General features: G+C 48.3%; 1 protein-coding gene across 2 annotated transcripts in view; it reads left to right on the top strand.

Annotated features, from left to right (window-relative positions):
* Positions 1–19767, top strand: part of LOC124721753 (transmembrane protein 183-like) — a 253251-nt gene that overhangs the window by 54713 nt on the left and 178771 nt on the right. The gene's annotated exons all lie outside the window — the stretch shown is intronic.

Genomic DNA, 19767 nt, shown 5'->3' with positions numbered 1-19767 from the left:
AGGGAATGTCCTCTCATTCACTACAGGCCACAATCCTTGAACGCCCCATTTACAGAGTGGGAGCTCCACATTGCCCCAACACAGCTCCTGGGCCTGATCGGATCCACAGTCAGATGATTAAACATCTCTCATCTGAATACAAGCAACATTTCATCATATTTAACCGAATCTGGTGCGATGGCGTCTTTCCATCGCAATGGCAGGAGAGCATCATCATTCTGGTTCTCAAACAAGGTAAAAACCCACTTGATGTGGATAGCTATCACCCCATCAGCCCCACCAATGTTCTTTGTAAAGCTGCGGGAAATTATAGTGTGTCGGCGGTTGGGTTGGATCCTGGAGTTACGTGACCTGCTGGCTCCATGTCAGGGCGGCTTCCGCCGTGGCTGCTCTGCCACTGATAATCTTGTGTCCCTTGAGTCTGCCATCTGAACAGACTTTTCCAGATGCCAACACCTTGTTGCCATCTTTTTTGATTTACGAAAAGCGTATGACACCACCTGGTGACATCATACCCTTGCCACATTGTATTAGTAGGGTGTCCAAGGCCCACTCCTGATTTTTTATCCAGAATTTCCTGTCACTTCGTACTTTCCATGTCCAAGTTGGTGCCTCCCATAGTCCTCCCCCCCCCCCCCACCCCCGCATATCCAGGAGAATGGGGTTCTGCAGGGCTCTGTATTGAGTGTCTTTGTATTTTTAGTGGCCATTGATGTTCTAGCAGCAGCTGTAGGGCCATCCGTCTCACCTTCTGTGTATGCGGACGACTGCTGCATTTCGTACTGCCCCACCAATATTGGTGTTGCTGAGCGGCACCAACAGGGAGTCATACACAAGTCGCAGTCATGGGCTCTAGCCCACGGTTTCCAGTTTTCATCTGAAAATTCGTGTGTTATGCACTTCTGTCGGCATTGTACCGTTGATCTGGAACCAGAACTTTACCTTAATAGCAATCCACTCACTGTAGTGGAGACATATTGAGTCTTAGGGTTGGTTTTTGACACCCGATTGACTTGGCTTCCTCACCTTCGTCAGCTTAAGCGGAAGTGCTGGCAGCACCTCAACGCCCTCCGCTGCCTGAGCACACCAACTGGGGTGTAGATCGCTCTACACTGCTGCAGCTCTACAGGGCACTTGTTCAATTCTGCCTTGACTATGGGAGTCTGGTTTATGGTTAGGTGGCGCCCTCAGCGTTGGATTTACTCGACCCAGTGCACCACTGTGGCATTTGCGTAGTGACAGGAGCTTTTAGGACAAGTCCAGTGACCAGCATCCTGTCGGAGGCTGGAGTCCCTGCATTCAGGTTAGGCTTACACAACTGCTGGACAGTCACATTGCACACGTTCATAGTTCTCGTGCATCTGAATCTGCATCCCCTTTTCCCACCCACGATGGTTCATCTCCCGCATAGGCAGCCCAGGTCAGGGCTACCAAGTGCAGTTCGTGTCCGATCCCTTCTTTTGAAACTGGAGTCCTTCTCTTTACCATCTATATTTGAGGTCCATTCATGTACACTTCCATGGAGTACACCTCGGCCATAACTTCGCCTGGACCTTTCACATGGCCCTAAGGGCTCAGTTAACCCCATAGCTCTCCACTGGCACTTCCTCTCGACATGTACCGAGGCCATGAAGTGGATAACACCGACGGCTCAATTGGTGATGCTCACATTGGCTTTGCGTATGTCCATGGAGGACATATTGAACAGCATTCCTTGCCTGATGGCTGCAGTGTTTTCACTGCTGAGCTGGTGGCTATATCTCGTGCTGTTGAGCACATCTGTTCATGCCCTGGGGAGTCATTTCCTGTCTGTACTTAGTCGTTGAGCAGCCTACATGCTATCTACCAGTGCTACCCTCATCATCCTTTTGTAGCGACCATCCACGAGTCCACATATGCTTTGGAATGGTCCAGTTGTTCAGTGGTGTTTATCTGGACCCCATGTCACATCGGTATCCCAGGCAACGACCTTGTCGACAGGCTGGCCAAACAGGTTATGTGGAAACCGCTTATGGAGGTCGGCTTCTCTGCAACTGACCTGCGTTCAGTACTATGCCGCAAGGTTTTGCAGCATTGGGGGACGAAATGGCATAACCTCAGCATGCACAACAAACTGCGTGCCATTAAGGAGACTATGAATGTTTGGCAGAGCTCCATGTGGGCCTCTCACAGGGACTCTGTGGTTCTCTGCCATCTCCGCATTGGCCACACTCTCGTGACACATGGCTACCTCCTGCGCCATGAAGACCCACCTCAGTGATGGTGTGGCAGCTGGCTGACAGTGGCCCATATCTTGGTGAGCTGCCCTTCTTTGGCTGCCCTGCGATGGACTCTTCAGTTACCAGACTCGTTGCCATTAATTTTAGCTGACAACATCTCATCAGCTAATTTAGTTTTAAGTTTTATACACGACGGTGGATTTTATCATTGTGTACAATATTTAGCGCATGTCCTCTGTCCCTTTGTGTTCTCCACTCTAATGCTTTTAGAGTGGATGTTTTAATGTGTCGCAGAGTGGCTGACTTTTCCTTTTTATTCTCATGGTCAGCCAGCCATGGTCATCTGCTGTCTTGTTTTTACCCCTCCTACCTGTTTCTTGCTTCTCTCTGTGGTTTCCTTTACCTGTTTTGTACATGGTAGTGTTGGTTGTCCTTTGTTGCTCTTTTGGTTCTTCCTTTCTCCTGTTATTGTGCTGCACGTGTGCTTTCTTTTCTTCTTTCCGTTGTGTAATTATTTTAGCAGGATCAAGGGACAGATGACCTCACAGTTTGGTACCTCCTCTTTTAAACCAACCAACCAACCAACCACAGTGTGGTTTTGGAGCCAGACTGACGGTATCCCATATATTGCTGGAATGTCCTCTTCTTTTGGCTCTATGTACTATGTATAATCTTCCAGATTCCTTAAATGTAATATTAGCAGATGATTCGGGGGGGGGGGGGGGGGGGGTTGAACTAGTCCTCAGTTTCTTTTTTGAAAGTGGTTTTTATTTTCAGATATAAGGTATTGCTTCACTCCTGGAGCAGGGGCAGGGTGTGGTTGTGGTTTGGGCCTCTCTTCGTGTTTTTTCGGTCTGGGACCGATGACAATTCCCCCTTGCGAAGCTTGCTCTTTTATCGCTTTTTACCAGTTTTTACCAGTTTTTAGATTTGGGCTACCCTTTTATACCTTCTACTGTGTGTTTTAACATCCTCATTTTATAGTTTAATTCCTCTCCACTTTTAGCAGACCCTCTCTCTTCTGTGTGTAACTTCAGACTTAAAAGACTGATGACCTCACCATTTAGTCCCATAACCCCTTCAATCAATCATGGATGGTAGAGGAAAACTCGTTTATTAAGCCAGTCAGTAATGATCCAGGTCACAGCTGATCAACGTCTACAGAGCAGCAATTTAAGTGTTCATCTTTTTCTCTGTTTCCCACATAGTATATTTATTAAATTTTGTGCTTGTTTAGAGACGCTTGCATTTTTGTAATTGTAAATTCATTCGGAGTGTACCACAACAGTTGCTCACTGAACAGGCAGCTTCATAGCTCATTAACGCATTAGTGTCCATTGGTGACACATCAGGAGGGTAGCAAGTTGCATATCTAGGAGTGTCTGCTTTTATAATTGATTTCTTCAGTTAGTCTTGCTGGGATAGCTACATTGTGAGCATGCTGTGGGTGGATGCAGGAGGCGCTGGCTACAGTTTGTGAACAGCTGAATGTGCTTCTAGGTATGGTCAGTTACCTTCAGGCTGCTGCCTCGGGGTGCAGCAGTGGCAGAGAATCTGGCACTTTATGTGACACCTGAGGTGTCACTTGTTTTGCCCACAGGCTCTGCTTCCAAGGCACCCCCTAGTGCACCTGACATGGTGGATCCACCCTCACAGCAGGGTGAGTGGTGGGTGGTAATGTGTTCATGTCACTCGATGGGGAGGGCCAATGTGGAGACTGGTCACCTGGCCTTGCCCATTCACGCTGTGAGTGGACAGCTGCCCACTCATTCAGCAGGGTCTGAGCAGGCACACGGTGGGAATATTTACTAGTTACTGGGAGCTCCAATGTGAGGTGTGTTATGGAGCCCCTTAGGCAGATAGCAGTCAGGGCCAATGTGCCCTTGATATGCCTGGCATGGGGCCTCATCTGAGATGGGGAGGTGACCATGCCTGTAGCTAACGAGTGTGCAGGGTGAGTTTTCTGCATGTTGTGGCTCATATGAGCACCAATGACTCCCGTCCAAGATGTGGAGGTGACCATGCTTGTAGCTATTGAGCGTGCAGGGTGCAGTTGTCTTAATGTTGTGGCTCATATTAGCACTGACGACTCCTGTGGCATGGGTTCTGAGGCGGTCTTCAGTTCATGCAGGTGGCTGGCAGGGGTGGTGAAGACTGCTGGCCTCATGTGTGGTGTGAAAGCAGAGCTCTCAATTTGCAGCATCATTCCCAGAGTTGATTGGGGTCCTTTGGTTTGGAGCAGAATGGAGGGTCTCAACCAAAGGCTTGGTTGACTTTATTATGGTCTTGGCTGCAGATTTTTAGACCTCCGTTATTGTGTGGGGATTTGTAGGACTCCGTTTGATAGGTCACTGGTGCTCTACACAAAGGAAGCAGCACCTCAGGTAACAGAGTACTTCCGGAGTGCACAAGAGGTTTTTTTTTTAGTCTAGGCAGTAGCTTGAGGTGCTCCGATGAACACTCACCAGTTGATATGCAGCGAGAGAAGTCAAACAGCATTCAAAATAAAGACACTTTGACTGTCAAAATTTATCAGTATACTGTTGGAGTATTTTTAATAAAGTCCCCAACCTTACTACCCTCCAGGAAAGTTCCCATGCTCAGATTATTCTTGGGACCAAGAGCTGGCTGAAACCTGAAGTGGAAAGCTCAGAGATATTTAGCAAGTCATGGAATGTGTATTGGAACGACAGATTAGAGGCAATAGGAGGGGGAGTGTTCATTGCAGTTGACAAAAATATTGTCTCTATTTAGGTCTAAGTTGAGCATGACAGTGAAATCATCTGGTCACGTATAACAGGTGTAGGTGAAACCAAGTTAGTTGCTGGATGTTTTTACCAGCCACCCGATTCTGCTGTGACAGTTCTAGAGTCATTCAAAGAAAGTCTACAGTCAATAGTGTGTAAATACCCAGATCGTGCAATACTGGTTGGAGGAGACTTCAACCTGCCGAGTATAGACTGGGATGTCTATGGATTCATTGATGATAGGAGGGGGGGGGGGGGTGGAGGGTGTACAGACAGACAGTTGTACAATATACTTTTGGATGCATTTTCTGAAAATTGTGTTGAGCAGCTAGCTTGGCAGCACACATGAATGGAAATATCTTGGACCTCGTAGCTACAAATAGGCTGGACCTTATTGACAGTGTCAGTATAGATATGGGAATTAGCTGTCATGACATCATATAGCAACTATAATTATGGAAGTTAATTATGGAAATTACTAAATCAGCCAAGAAGGCTAGATAGAGCTAGACAGAGCAGATATGCAGGTATTAACATCTCAGTTAGACAGTGAATTGACATCACTTACTTCCAGTAAGATGGATGTAGAGGAAGTATGAGGAAAGTTTGAGCATATTGTAAATTGTGGACTTGAGAGTTATGTACCTAAGTGGATAAAGAGTGGAAAAGACCCACTATGGTTTAATAACAAAATTTGGTGGATGCTGAGGAAGCAGAGGCCATTGCACTTTCGGTTCAAAAGGGAACAAACAAATGCGACAAGCGAAGATTAGTAGAGACTCGTGCATCTGCGAAAAGAACTTTGCGCGAAGCATACAAATACTACTACCACCATCACACCTTAGTAAAAGATCTGGCAGAGGACCCAAGAAAATTCTGGTCATATGTAAAATCGCTAAGTGGGTCTAAGGCTTTCATTCAGTCACTTGTTGACCAGTCTAGTGTGGCAGTTGAATATAGCAAAATGAAAGCTGATTTTTTTTAAAATTTCACATTAAAGAAATCATTCACACAGGAGAATTGTGCAAACATACTGACATTTTACCACCAGACTGTCTCCCATATGGACAACATAGTAATAAGCATCCCTGATACAGAGAAACAACTGCAAGATTTGAAAGTAAATAAATCACCAGGTCCATGTGGAATCCCAGTTCAGTTTTTCAAAGAGTAGTCTATGGCATTGGGCCATTACTGAGTTTGCATTTATTGCAAATCTCTTGCCCTGCGCAAAGTCCCAAGTGGCTGGAAACAAAGCACAGGTGACTCTAGTATGTAAGAAAGGTAAAAGAATGGACCCACAAGATTATAGACCAATATCCGTACTGTCTGATTGCTGCAGAATCCGTGAACATATTCTCAGTTCGGACATAATAAATTTTCTTGAGACTGATAAGCTTATGTGCACGAATTGGCATGGTTGTAGAAATCAATGCCCATGCAAAACTCAGCTTGCCCTTTTCTCACATGATATACTGATAACTATGGATGAAGGTCAACAGGCAGATTCCATATTTTTAGATTTCTGGAAAACATTAGACACGGTGTCCCATTGCAGCCTGGTAATGGTACTAGCATATGGAATGAGTCCACAGATATGCGAGTGCCTCGAAGACTCCTTAAATAATAGAACCCAGTATGTTGTCTATGGATGGTGAGTGTTCAGGAGAGATGAGGGTATTGTCAGGAGTGCCCCAGGGAAATGTGATAGGACCGCTGGTGTTCTCTGTATTCATAAATGATTTGCTGACAAGATGGGCAGCAATCTGCGGTTGTTTGCTGATAATGCCATGGTGTATGGTAAAGTTCAAAGTTGACTGACTGTAGGAAGGTACAAGACAACTTCCAGTTGGTGTTGTGAATGACAGCTAGCCATACATGTGGAAAAATATAAGTTAATGCAGATGAATAGGAAGATCAAACCTGTAATGTTTGGCTACAGTATTGTTAGTGTCCCTCTTGGCACAGTCAAGTTGTTTAAATATCTGGGCATAACATTGCACCCCCCTGCGGGTCCGGGGGTTAGAATAGGCCCGAGGTATTCCTGCCTGTTGTAAGAGGCGATTAAAAGGAGCCTCTCACTTTACGGCCCTATGAGTTCAGGTCCCATTCTATGGTTCGACCTGCCACTTTCAAAATTCTACAGAATTGTGTGCCATATGGGGAAGAATGCCTTACGTGGTGCGCGAGTGCCCTTAGATTCGATCTCCTGAACCTCTTGTCATGGCTTTGCATCTCCACCTGCGATTCAATTATTTGGGCAAGGACACTTTCTGAGGTATGTCATCTTCTTCCGTTGTCTCCTGTCCTCTTTCGCCTCCATGACAATATTGGATTTCTCTGCACACAATATCCAGCATGGTAGCCAGTCCGTTGTGGTGGAGCTGTCATGTACCTATTTGGTGGTAGCCCCCTGACAACACAGGGATCGCACTACTGATGCCTGAGCTGTAAACTCCCCACGTATGCCTAGGAGTAGATAACTGTCTTCCTGGGGCATCAGGACTCCTGGTAATGGCCATCATGCCAGTTGGCCTTCGCTGTGGCTGGGTGGCGCCCATGGGGAGAGACACTGATAGGAGTGGGTGGCATGAAATGGAAATGAGCGTTAGGCATCATTGGCCTGGAGGCCCCCTTACAGGACAGGTCTGGCCACCTTGATGCAGGTCTTATTACATTCGACACCACATTGGGCGACCTGCGTGCCGGATGGGGACGAAATGATGATGAAGACAACACAACACCCAGTCCCTGAGCAGAGAAAATCCCTGACCCAGCCGGGAATCGAACCCGGGCCCATAGGACGACAATCAGTCACGCTGACCACTCAGCTATCAGGGTGGACACAGTGGGTGGCATCAGGGCAGATGACCCACAATGAAGCGGACTGTCATCTCTCGCTGGTAACCGTATGGCACCAGCAGTCTCTATGAAGGGGAAGATAGAATACAATGTTGACAGGTATGACCCTAAATGGTTTCCCTTCCTCGCTACATCTTGGGAGGAACGTAGAGCTTCAGAACGGAGAGAGCCATATTCGCCTCAGTTTTTGGTCTGTAGCAGAACCGATGGGGACTCTTTTCTATCAACAAAGCCTCAGTTTTTTGTTGAACACCTCGAGGATAAGTTTTTAGAAGTGACAACGCTTTCCAAGATGTGAAACGGCACAGTCTTGATTCAGACAACATCCCCAGCCCAATCCTGAGCGCTAATCGCCTGTGACAAGCTGGGTGATATTCCTGTTTCCGTCACTCCCCATAAAAGCCTCAACATGGTCCAGGGGATTATTTTCCATCATGACCTCCTCTTGCAGTCTGACGACGAGCTCCACGCCAACTTAGAACGGAGGGGTGTTAATATCATCTGTCGCTTTTAAAGGGGACCCAAAGACAACAGGGTTGGTACCGGTGCCTTCATCTTGGTCTTTGAGGGTGATTCATTGCCTGAACATGTCAAGGTGATGGTTTATCTCTGTGACGTTAAACAATACATCCCTCCCCCTATGCGGTGCTTTAAGTGCTGGAAGTTTGGGCTCGTCTTCCCGCTGCACTTCTGGCACCACATGCGTCACATGCCGAGACTGTGGACATCCACAGCACCATGTGCGCCACTTCCCACTTGCATCAACTGTGGAGAGCACCACTCCCCCTGCTTGCCAAACTGCCCAGTACTCCAAAAGGAGCGGAAAATTATGGAGTACAAGAACTTGGACTGGTTGACTTACACAGAGGTTAACTGTAAATTCGAAATATTACACCCCATTAGGTTGACGATGCATATGCTGCAGCTACATCACCATTGCCGCCCCTAGTGCCAGTGGTTCCTCCCTCTGGGCCACCAGAATACATCCGACCCTTGGTGGTAGGAGGCAAATCTTTCTCCCAAAGCACCTTCTTTGGAAGCAAGCCCTCCCCCCCTCCCCCCTCCCCCCTCCCCCCTGCCGGAGATGCAACAGCCTCCTCCGGCTCTTCTCTTGCGGAAGGGGTCCCTTGAGGCCCTCTCTTCCAAGGTCTCCACTAATCCCACAATGGTCCGCAGCTCGTGGTCGTGCGGTAGCGTTCTCGCTTCCCACGCCCGGGTTCGATTCCCGGCGGCGTCAGGGATTTTCTCTGCCTCGTGATGACTGGGTGTTGTGTGACGTCCTTAGGTTAGTTAGGTTTAAGTAGTTCTAGGGGACTGATGACCATAGATGTTAAGTCCCATAGTGCTCAGAGCCATTTAAAAAAAAAAAAAATCCCACAATGGACACTCGCCAGCGGCTCAAGGAGCCAAATGCTGCTGAACGAAGAGCTTCACGGCCTTCCTCCGTGCCTGAAGCTGCTTCAGAAAAATCTTCCCTGCAAGCCCCTAAATGGAAGTGAGAGAGCAAGCAAACTTAAGTAGTAGTCTGTTAAGATACAGGACCATCTGGTGGCCCCAACACCACCACTCCCTATCAATTCTGCATCTGAGGATGCAGTGGAGATCTTAGCATCCCCTGTGGACCTGGATCTCACTGATGCCTCATCCACCATAGAAATGGCTACAAATACTCATTCGGTGGTAGTAAGTGACCCTTAGGCATAACCTGCCTCCTTGGGTGCTTCAGGCCTTCCCAGTCTCATGATAACGCATCCTCCAGTGGAACTGCAGCGGTTTTTTCCAACACCTGGTTGAGGTATGGCAACTGTTAATCTTTACACCTGCTTTCTGCATTGCCCTCCAGGAAGCCTGGTTCACGGCAGTGCGGACTCCTGCCCTCCATGGCTATAAGGGATATTACAGGAACACAAGCAACTATATTAGAGTGTCAGGTGAAATTCATGCCTATGTCCTGAACTCAGTATGCAGTGAACCTGGGCCCCTTCAAACCCTCCTTGAAGCAGTGGTTGTCAGGATACAGATGACACAGGAAATAACTGTGTACAATGTATAGCTTCCTCCAGATGGTGCAGTACCCCTGAACGCATGGCTGCACTGATTGATGAGCTCCATAAACCTTTCCTACTCTTGGGAGATTTTAATGCTCGTAACCCCGTGTGGCATGGTACAGTTCCTACTGGCCGAGGCAGAGATGTCGAAAATTTACTGTCACAACTCAACCTCTGCCTCTTAAAGAATGGGGCTGCCACACATTTCAGTGTGGCATACGGCACATATTTGGCCATTGATCTCTCGGTTTGGAGTCCTGGCCTTCTTGCATCTATCCACTGGAGAGCACATGGCAACCTGTGTTGTAGTGACCACTTCCCATCTTCCTGTCGCTGCCCCGGCATCACGGCTGTGGACACCTACCCAGATGGGCTTTAAACAAGGCGGACTGGGAAACTTTCACCTCTGCTGTCACTGTTGCATCTCCCCCACATGGGTACATCGATTTGTTGGTTGAAGAGATAACTACAACGATTGTTTCTGTGGCAGAAAACGCGATCCCTCATTCTTTAGGGTTGCCCCGGAAAAAGACAGTCCCTTCGTGGTTTCCGGAAGTCGCTGAGGCAATTAAGGAGTGTTGGCGAGCTCTACAGTGGCATAACCGGCACCCTTCCCTGGAGCACCTCATAGCCTTTAAACGGCTCCGTACCTGCGTTGGCCAGCATATCAAAAGGTGGAAACATGAGTTTTGGGAGGGGTACGTCTCAACCATTGTGTGCCAAACGTCACCTTCCCAGGTCGGGGCAAAGATCAAACAAGTTTTTGCGTACCAGACCCCGACAGGTGTTCCTGGTGTTAACATAAATGGCGTGTTATCCACCAATGCAAACGCAATTGCCGAGCACTTGCTGAGCACTATACTGGCGCCTCTACATCGGAGAAACGGCAGGTAGAAGAGAAAGTCCTCTCGTTCACTACACACCACAGTGAACCCTATAATGCCCCATTTACAGAGTGGAAGCTCCTCAGTGCCCTTGCACATTGCCCCGACACAGCTCCTGGGCCTGATCGGATCCACAGTCAGATGACTGAACATCTCTCATCTGATTACAAGGGACATCTCCTCGTGATCTTCAACCTGATTTGGTGCGATGGCATCTTTCCATCACACTGGTGGGAGAGCACCATCATATCAGGACTCAAACATGGCAGAAACCTGCTTGATGTGAATAGCTATTGGCCCATCAGCCTCACCAACGTTTTTTGTAAGCTGCTTGAATGTGTGGTGTGTCAGCGGTTGGGTTGGGTCCTGGAGTCACGTGGCCCACTGGCTCCATGCCAGGGCAGTTCCTGCCTGGGTTGCTCTGCCACTGATAATCTTGTGTCCCTCAAGTCTGCAATCCGAACAGCCATTTCCAGATGCCAACACCTTGTTGCCGTCATTTTTGATTTACAAATAGTGTACGACACCACCTGGCGCCATCATACACTCGCCACATTATACATGTGGCGTCTCTGAGTCCAGCTCCCAATTTTTATCCAGAATTTCCTGTCGCTTCGTATTTTCCATGTCCAAGTTGGTGCCTCCCACATTCCCCCCCCCCCCCCCCCCCCATATCCAGGACATTGGGGTCCCACAGGGCTCTGTATTGAGTGTATCTCTATTTTTAGTGGCCATTAACAGTCTAGCAGCAGCTGTGGGGCAATACGTCTCTGTATGCAGACGACTTCTGCATTTCGTACTGCTCCACTAGTACTGGTGTTGCTGAGCGGTGCCTACAGGGAGCCATCCGCAAGCTGCAGTCATGGGCTGTAGCTGCAACTCTACGCTGCTGCAGCTATACAGAGCCCTTGTTCCATCCCACATTGACCGTGAGAGTGTGGTTTATGGCTCGGTGGTGCCTTGCAGCATTGCGTTTATTTGACCCAGTGTACCAATGTGGCGTTCAACTAGTGACAGGAGCTTTTAGGATGAGTCCAGTGACCAGCGTCCTTGCGGAGGCTGGAGTTCCTCCATTGCAGGTCAGGCGCGCACAACTGCTCACCAGTTACGTTGCACATGTTCGTAGTTCTCCTGAGCATTCAAATTACAATCTCCTTTTCCCACCCACGGCAGTTTATCTCCTGCATAGGTGGCCCAAGTGAGGGCTTCCAATTGTAGTTCGTGTCCAGTCCCTTCTATCTGAACTGGAGTCCTTGTCTTTACCACCTATACTCGAGGTCCAATCACGTACACCTCCTTGGAGTACACCTAGGCCGCGGCTTTGCCTGGATCTTGCACATGGCCCAAAGGTCTCAGTCACCCTGCAGCTCTCTGCTGTCACTTCATCTCGATTCTTGACATGTACTGAGGCGATGAAATGATTTAAACTGACTGTTCGATGGCTGATGGTCACATTGGCTTTGTGTTTGTCCATGGAGGACATATTGACCAGCATTCCTTGCCTGATGGCTGCAGTGTTTTCACTGCAGAGCTGGTGGCTATATCTCGTGCTCTTGAGCACATCAGTTTGTGCCCTGGGGAGTCATTTCTTCTTTGTACTGACTCTCTGAGCAGCCTACAAGCTATTGACCAGGGCTACCCTCGTCATACTTTGATAGCAACCATCCAGGCATCCACCTATGCCCTGGAATGGTCTGGTTGTTCAGTGGTGTTTGTTTGGACCCCTGGACATGTCGGAATACCAGGCAACAAACTTGCTGACAGGCTGGGCAAACAGGTTACACGGAAATGACTTAAGGAGATCGGCATTCCAATAACTGACCTGTGTTTGTTTTTATGTCGCCAGGTTTTTTGGCTTTGGGAGACGGAATGGCGTAGTCTTATTTCGCACAGCGAACTGCATGCCATTAAGGAGACTACAAATGTGTGGCAGTCCTCCATGTGGGCGTCTCGCAGGGACTCTGTGGTTCTCTGCCAGCTCCTCTTTGGCCACGCTTGAGCCACCCAGAGCTACCTCCTGCACCGTGAAGACCCGCCTCAGTGTTGATGTTGATGCGGTGCCCGGTTGACAATGGTCCATATTCTGGTGCACTGTCCCACTTTGACTGGCCTGTGATGAAATCTTTGGTTACTGGACTCATTGCCGCTAATTCTATCTGACAATGCCTCATGGGCTGATATAGTTTTACATTTTATTCGTGAGGGTGGGTTTTATCATTTGATCTAAATTTTAGCGCATGTCCTTTGTCCCCATGTGTCCTCCACCCTAGTGTTTTTAGGGTGGTGGTTTTAATGTGTTGTAGAGTGGCTGGCTTCTCCTTTTTATTCTCATGGTCAGCCAGCCATGGTAATCTGTTTTGTCGTTTTAATCTCTTCTACCTGTTTCTTGCGTTTCTGTGGTTTTCTTGTCCCCTTTTGTCCACTTAAGTGTTTGTTGTCTTTCCATCGCTCTTGTGATTTTTCCTTTCCCTCCATTTTGTGTCATCAGTCTTGTTTGTTTTATTCTCACCCTTGTGGCATTGTTTTATTCGGAACAAGGGACTGATGACCCAACTATTTGGTCCCTTCCCACCTCTTTTAATCTGTAAGAGAGCTGATGGGGAATCCTTTGTGTCCATGAAGCCTCAGTCCTTTGTAGAGCATTTAGAGGATAAGTTCGGGGAGGTGGAGGGCTTGTCAAAAATGCGGTCTGGGTCAGTCTTGATAAAAACAGCATCCTCTGTCCCGTCACTGGCATTACTTGCTTGTAAGAAGCTGGGGGATGTTTCTGTTAATCTCACACCCCATAAAAGCTTAAATATGGTCCAAGGCATTATCTTCCACAGGGACCTTCTTTTGCAGTCCGATGACAAGCTGAGCGCCAACTTAGAGCGACGATGTGTCCATTTTCATCCGGTGCGTCCATCGGGGTCCGAGGGATAATCAGGTTGCCACCGGTGCCTTCATCTTGGCCTTCGAGGGTGACACATTACCCGAGAAGGTGAAGGTGATGGTCTACCACTGTGATATCAAGCCATATGTCCTTCCCCCGATGCGATGCTTCAAGTGTTGGAAGTTGGGCCATATGTCTTTCCGCTGTGCTTCCAGCCTCATATGTCGCGATTGTTGTCTTCCATCCCACCCTGATACTCCATGTGCCCTGTCTCCCATCTGTGTCAGCTGTGGAGAGCACCATCCACCTTGCTTGCCAGACTATAAGATTCTACAGAAGGAACGGAAAATAATGGAATACAAGACCCTGACCGAGTGACCTACTCTGAGGCTAAACAGAAATTTGAATGGCTTCATCCCGTGCACATGACGTCGTCTTATGCCACCACTGTCACTCCTGTTACAGCTCCATCTGTTGCACCAAATACAGTCAGCTCTCAGAGCCAAAGGACCACATCTGCCCCCTTGATGGTGGGGGGGCACTTCCCTCACTGTTGCTCTCGCACCACCTACCTCGGGAGCAGCACCCGCCCAACAATTGGGTACACTAGTCCCCACTTCTAAGCCAGAGGAGCATAAGTGTTCTTCAGCTTCTCTCACTAGGAAGGGAGCCCTTGGGTCACTCCCTTCCCACGTTCCGACCAGTGGCAAACCAGACAACCCCAGGGGCTGAAGAAGCCCCAGGGGACCCTGAGGCAACAGGCCAAGGCACCATCGTTGAGCAAGTATTGGCACAGCTCGACCTTTCTCTTTTAAATACTGGTACCTTCACACATTTCAGTGTGGTGCATGGCACGTACTCAGCCATTGACCTTTCGATCTGCAGCTCTAGCCTATTACCATCTGTCCAATGGGGTGTGCACGACCACTTGTGCGGTAGTGACCACTTTCTGATCTTTTTGTCACTGCCACAGCGTCACTCTTCTGGGCAGCCCTGCAGATGGCCACTTCTGCGTATTACCCAGTGGCCTTCCGCTCCGTGAAAGAGTGGTTGGAACATGGAGCCTTTCGTTTCACACGTGCCATCCTGAATCGTACAATGCTCCATTCAGTGAGAGGGAATTTCAAAGTGCCCTAGCCGCTTGCCCTGATACAGCTCCCTGGCCAGATCGCATCCACTGTCAGATGCTCAAACACCTCTCGGTGGACTGCCAGTGATGCCTCCTAGACCTTTTCAACTGTATCTGGGTTGAGGGTGAGTTCCCGTCGCAGTGGCGAGAAAGCATCATAATCCCCGTGTTGAAACCTGGCGAGAACCCACTGGAGGTGAACAGCTACCACCCCATTAGCCTCACCAATGTTCTTTGCAAGTTACTAGAATGCATGGTGAGCTGGAGGTTGAGTCGGCTACTTGAGTCTTGGGGGCCTTCTGGCTCCGTCTCAGGGTGGGTTCTGTAAGGGCCGCTCGGCCGCCGATAATCTGGTGTGCCTAGAGGCTGCCATCTGTACGCCCTTTGCCTGCCGTCAACATCTGGTTGCCATCTTTTTTGACATGCGGAAGGCATATGATACGACATGGCGACATCACATCCTCTCTACCCTTCATGGTTGGGGTTTTCGGGGTCTGCTCCCAATATTCATATAAAATTTTCTGTCGCTTCGTTTCTTCTGCGTGCAAGTTGCGGCCTCCCATAGTTCCTCCTGAGTTCAGGAGAATGGGGTACCGCAAGGATCTGTTTTAAGTGTCTGCATCTTTTTAATTGCAACTAATGGGCTAGTTGCGGCAGTGGGAACATCTGTCTCAGCTTCCTTGTATGCTGATGACTTCTGCCTATACTTTAGTTCCACTGGCATTGCAGCTGCTGAAAGGCAGCTGCAGGCACTATCTGCAAGGCACAGTCTTGGGTTGTAGTGCATGGCTTCCAGTTTTCAGCTGCCAAGTCCTGCGTTGCGCATTTGTGCCAGCGATGCACTGTTCACCCTGAGCCACAGCTATATCTTGACGGCAAACCTCTTGGTGTGGTGGAGACACATCGGTTTTTGGGACTGGTTTTTGATACCCTGTTGACTTGGCTCCCTCATATTCGGCAGCTTAAACAGATGTGCTGGTGGCATCTTAATGCTCTTCGTTGCTTGAGTCACACCAGCTGGATGGCTGATCGGTCTACCATTCTACGGCTGTAGCAGGCGTTAATTGGGTCCCGTCTAGATTATGGGAACCTGGCTTACAGTTCGCCATCCCCTTCCGCATTGCGGTTGCTGGACCCCATCCTTCACAGCGGGATCCGACTCGCCACTGGAGCTTTCCGGACAAGCCCTGTCAACAGCATACTTGTGGTGACAGGTGTTCCTCCATTGCGGATCTGGCACCAACGTTTACTGGCCACTTATGCTACACATGTTTTTAGCTTGCCCGGGCATCTCAGTTATCGTCTCCTGTTCCCTCAGTCGGTCATCCATATTCCGGAACGGTGGCCCCGGTCAGGGTGTACGATTGCGGTTCGCGTCAGAGCTCTTCTCTCTGGACTTGAGGTTTTACCTCTTCCACCTTTTTTCTGGGCCACTCAGCGTATACCCCTGTGGTGTGTGCCCCGACCATGCTTTTGGCTCAATTTGACACAGGGTCCAAAGGACTCAGTCCCTCCTGAGGCCCTCCACTGCTGCATTCTTTCAATCCTTGCCGCGTTTCAAAGCTCTGACGTTGTTTATACTGACGGTTCGTAGGTTGCTGGTCGTGTCGGTTATGCTCTTACTCTAGGGGAACATTATGAACAACACTCATTGCCGGCTGGCTGAACTGTTTTCACTGCCGAGCTGGTCGCCGTCTCTCGCGCCCTAGAGTATATCTGCTCCTGCTCAGGTGAGTCCTTCGTCATCTGTAGTGACTCCCTGAGCGGTTGTGTTGTCCTCGTCATTTCATCATTATTCATGAATGTGGCGAGTTTGGACTGAGCAAAGGTTGGAAATTTGTATGGGCGCTGATAACCGCGCAGTTGAGCGCCCCACAAACCAAACATCAATCATCATCATCATCCCTGAGCGGTTTATGAGCTATTGACCAGTGTTTCCCTCTCTCTTGTCTGGTGATGGCTATCCAGGAGTCCCTCCATCCTCTTGCCCATTGCGGCTGCTCTGTGGTCTTTGTTTGGACCCCGGGTCATGCCGGCATCCCGGGAAATGAACATGTTGACATGCTGGCCAAACAGGTTGTCGGTGCACCAGCCTTGGAGATTGGCCTTTCGGAGAGTGACCTCAGGTCAGTTTTGCAGCAGAAGGTACTTCGCACCTGGAGTGAAGAATGGTGCACCCTTCCTTCACCCAACTGACTTCAGGCCATCAAGGAGGCTACCGGTGTGTGGCGCTCCTCCTTGTGGCTCTCTCGCAAGGACTCTGTTGTCCTCTGCTGGCTGTGCATTGGCCACACCTGGACAATGCACGATTATTTATTGCGCTGTGAGACCCACCTTTATGTCGCATCTTGTTGGACTGCCCACTTTTAACTCCGCTCAGGCAGACATTTGCACTGTGCTGACTGATACGCTTCGTGCACGTTTATCAGATGATGTTGGGATGGCAGATTTAGTTTTGAGTTTTATTCGTGCAGGGGGTTTTTATCACTTGCTCTAAGTGTTTGTCCTTTTTTTGAGTTGAGTCTGGGCTTTGGCCTACGATTTTGGACTGGGGTTTTTAGTGCGTTTCTTGGTGGTTGGCTTTTCATTTTTTGTTTCTATGGTCAGCCAACCACTGTCACACTTGGTGTGATTTTAATTCCTTTTTTTCTGGTCTCTGTCTGTGTCTTTCTTGTCCTGCATCGTCTGTCATCTCCATTGTTTGTTTTTATTCTGTGTGGGTGTTTCAAGTTCATGGAAAAAGGGACCGATGGCCCTTGTAGTCTGGTCCCTTCAATTCCACAAACCAACCACCAGTGGCCATCTGGATTGAGGTGTTGCAGATAATAAATCTCGAGGTATCAGCTCACTGCCATTGTAGTGCCATGAAAGAAAATGGCAGCTTACAGTGGACACAAAATTTTATTATGAACCAGCTCAGTATGTGGTAATGTATTTGAATGCAGACTAATGTTTCTGATTGTAAACTTGCCAATGGCGATTATCATTTTTGGATTAGATACTTTCAGAGCATTTGGCTTTAGAGTAAGTGATCAAATCAATTTGGTATCCTCCACCATTTCATTTGAAGACCTATATAAAGTATGTAAACCACACAAGCAGTTATTTGGAATGTCACTGAACTGTGCCACAAAGTTTCAGGCACATATATCATTAAAGCAATCTGCTCTGCCTCACTTCTCTCACAATCAGCCAGTTCCATATGCCTTGTTGGATGCAGTTATAGCATAACCACTTAGGGCACGCGAGCCGGAGTGGCGGAGCGGTTTTAGGCGTTAGTCTGGAACCGTGCAACCTCTACGGTCGCAGGTTCAAATCCTGCCTCGGGCATGGATGTCTGTGATGTCCTTAGGTTAGTTAGGTTTAAGTAGTTCTAAGGTCTAGGGGACTGATGACCTCAGAAGTTAAGTCCCATAGTGCTCAGAGCCATTTGAACCGTTTTACTTAGGGCACATCAATTAGGTGTCATTATGCCCGTATCGGAAAGCCAGTGGTTGTAGTTAAAAAAAAACTTGATGGCAGTATCCAAATCTGTGGAGGTTTTAAGATAATTGTTAATATGCAATTACATTTAAATCTGTATTCAGTCCCAGGTCTGGTATAGATACTGGCAAAACTGCCTGGCAGCCAGTTTTTGTCTTAAGATTGATCTCGGAGAGGAATTCTTACCGTTGACATTAGATGAACAATCGTGATACATCTTTGTGCGCAATGTGCTTTTTTCACGTACCATTACAATTGCTTACCTTTTGGAGTAGCTGAAATGCATCTTATTTAGAGCAGTTATTACAATATATCCTAACTGTGTGAACTACCCAGATGACATTATTATAATGGGAGCCACACGGGAGCAGCACATACAGAACCTCAATATTCTGTTCACTTCTTTAAAGGTCATGGTGGCAAAGGTCCCTGTGAGGTCTGAGAGGAGGAATGGGTTGTGCATGTTGTTGCAGCTGCAGCTGGTGCCTATGGCTGACCTCATATTCTTTCTGAGAGCAATGTCAGACATCTGAAACACCTTGTGACCTATGAGGTTACCCTGTACCCATTCTGGGGTCCAGTTGAAGGTGTGAGCCCATACATGCGAGCTCATGCAGTGGCAGCCATTGGGTTCCTGAAGATGGATGTAGATGGTCAAACAGCCCTCAGGCCCAATCTTGGAACCTTCACTAATCCCAACCTCTAGTGGGTTCACCACCTGTGCCCTTGCTCTTGTTGCACCACTGGTATGATCTCAGGCCGACTGTAGGTCAGAAGAGACAGTGGGATCATTCAGGGAGGTACAGGTGCCCCTAGGAGGTCAATCCTTCATCACCTACCAGGCTACTCTCAGCAACCAATGTACCAGTCAGGCCTACGACTTTCTCTGCAGCCATCAGGCTGGCTGAAATTATCTGCACTGACACCACACCGACTAATCCCAACATAGATACACTGCTATGCCCACGAGTAGACAGTCCAGCACCCAGATTCCTTCACCACACCTCCCATGTCACAACAGGATATTATTGGACCTGCATTCCGGTTAATAGTGGGAGGATCTAATATCTACCTTGATACTGGCTCAGAAAGCAACATGCTGTTTGAGAGATGCAGTGGCCTGTAGGTATGCAAACAGCACCACACACGTGTGACACAGCCATGTTAGATACTCATTGTGTGCTTTAATCCTGCAGGTGCATGGACGCTAGCCAGTTACAGTTGCATGATATTATTCATCATGTACTGTACAAATATCAGTGTAATGATTGTGCTTGCACAAGTTTCTCTGGCAAAGTTTTCAGGCTTCCATGATCATGGCTCCTGACAGTTCTCTGTTCAAATTGCTTTCACCTTATAATGATTATGAAACCCATCGCTTGCAAGCAAAGTACCATTGTCACCACAGCAGGCCTCCATTTACCACATCAGTATTTTGGTATCATAATATGACACCAAAAATAGGTACAACTGCACTGACCTAAAATTAAGCTATTGAAACTGTGTGGTGGTCTACGAGGCTG

This window comes from Schistocerca piceifrons, chromosome X (genome assembly GCF_021461385.2).
Source record: "Schistocerca piceifrons isolate TAMUIC-IGC-003096 chromosome X, iqSchPice1.1, whole genome shotgun sequence".
In the NCBI taxonomy this organism is placed as follows: Eukaryota; Metazoa; Arthropoda; class Insecta; order Orthoptera; family Acrididae; genus Schistocerca; species Schistocerca piceifrons.
Note: the sequence above shows the minus strand (reverse complement) of the source record. Positions and strands in the feature narration are given on the sequence as shown.